The following is a 1,754-nucleotide window of genomic DNA, read 5'->3' on the forward strand; positions in this document are numbered from 1 at the left end:
AAATTTTTACCCGCCCTGGTTTGCTTCCCGGACCCAGAGTCAGATGTACGCTGTCTTTGATTGTCAATTCTGCATGCTTCAAGAGGGTTTTCACTGTATGCTCTTCTTTACCCTCTCATCACAAATCAACAATTGGTTATAGCTCTACAGGGCCCGGTTGCTCGAAAGCCGATTAACTTAACCCAGGATTAGCGTAAACCTTTGTTTCACGTTTTCAACTTTTTGGTGAAAGTTTCTTTTGCTTGTTTTTGCCTTTCAAGATTGACTTCTTCTAATGAAATGTTTTGCCGAAAATCAGCATTGAACAGCATTTGGGATCAGAGAAATAAACTCCATGGTTAATTGTTAATCTGGGAATAGCGTTAATCGGCTTTTGAACAACCGGGCCCAGCCTTTTAAGCTTCAAGTTATGGCTATCACTAGGGAGCTTGAGCAACGACAACGGCGACTGCAACGAGAACGTCATCTCAATTTCAACCTTTTTAATGTGACAAAGGTGTAGCAGTAGGCATGTCTCGATTGCGCTGGGGACTTTTTGAGCACTTTTTCGAATTTGGAGCTCCATTTTAACTTTCCAGCTCTCTTGAGCACTTTCATGACTTTTAGGCAAAATTTAAGCATTTTGCATTTGCATTTTGGGCAACATTTAAAGCACTTTTTCCAAGTCCATACGGTTCTGTGACGCGGTGGGAGTGCTTTACAAACTATGCTGAAACTGAACGTGACGGTTAAAGAGCTAGACGGAGTCGATCTTAGGTTTAGAATTTTTGCCCTTCGGAAAACATTGGTGTTTTGCATCCGCTATGGTCACCTTTTAGACAATTCAGGGCTAATGGAGAAGTGATCGCTGCACTTATCACGGACAATTTATACTCCGTGAGTAGACAAATGACAAATTCAGGCGGCTTAAACGGGATTCGAGCACATGACCCCTGTAATACCGGTGCAATGCTCTGGATCAGGTCAATGTGTTAGGCACATTTCAGTACCAGTGAAGGGCTCAATGAATGAATGAAAGAAATGAAAATTTTGTATGTGCGGGTTGTAGACGACTGATTGAGAAGCGATCCTCGCATTTATCAGGACAATGGGCCCTTTGCAGGATAATGATCACATGGTACAAAAACCGCCATACTGGAACGCAAATTGCGCTCTGGGACATCTAAAACAAAGCCAGTTAATCTAAATTTTCTTTGTTTAGGTGTCCCAGTGGGCAAATTGCATTCCAGTACGGCGGTTTTTGCACCATGTGATCATTATCCTGCAAAGGGCCATTAAAGTAATTGTCTCCTATTATAGTACACACCTGAAAATAGCCCATTTCCGAGTTGCTGCATGCCTCAGTTTCAAAGTGAGTCCTGGCGCACAACCATTCAAATGGAAATGAGTTGCGTATTCTTATGCAAATCAAACTCATTTCCCTCACAATAGTTGAGCACCAAGACTCACTTCGAAACCGAGACAAACAGCAACTCGGAAATGGCCCATTCAGGTGGCTCCAATTCGAATATTTATGAACATCTGCTAGGAAATAATTAAAAATTATCATAAACTTTTGAGCTCTGTTTATAAATTGAAGGCACTTTTTCAAAAATTCGAGCACCATTTGAGCAGTTTTTTGCCATTTTTGAGCACTTTTTGATGATTTTTCTAACGCAATCGGGACATGCCTATGTGGCAGCTCCTGAGACTCCCCAAAATGACACGGGTCGGAACGTTCTTCATAAAACCTCAAATTTGGCTATGGCGACAGA

The sequence above is a fragment of the Montipora foliosa genome, chromosome 2, assembly GCF_036669935.1.
Source record: "Montipora foliosa isolate CH-2021 chromosome 2, ASM3666993v2, whole genome shotgun sequence".
In the NCBI taxonomy this organism is placed as follows: Eukaryota; Metazoa; Cnidaria; class Anthozoa; order Scleractinia; family Acroporidae; genus Montipora; species Montipora foliosa.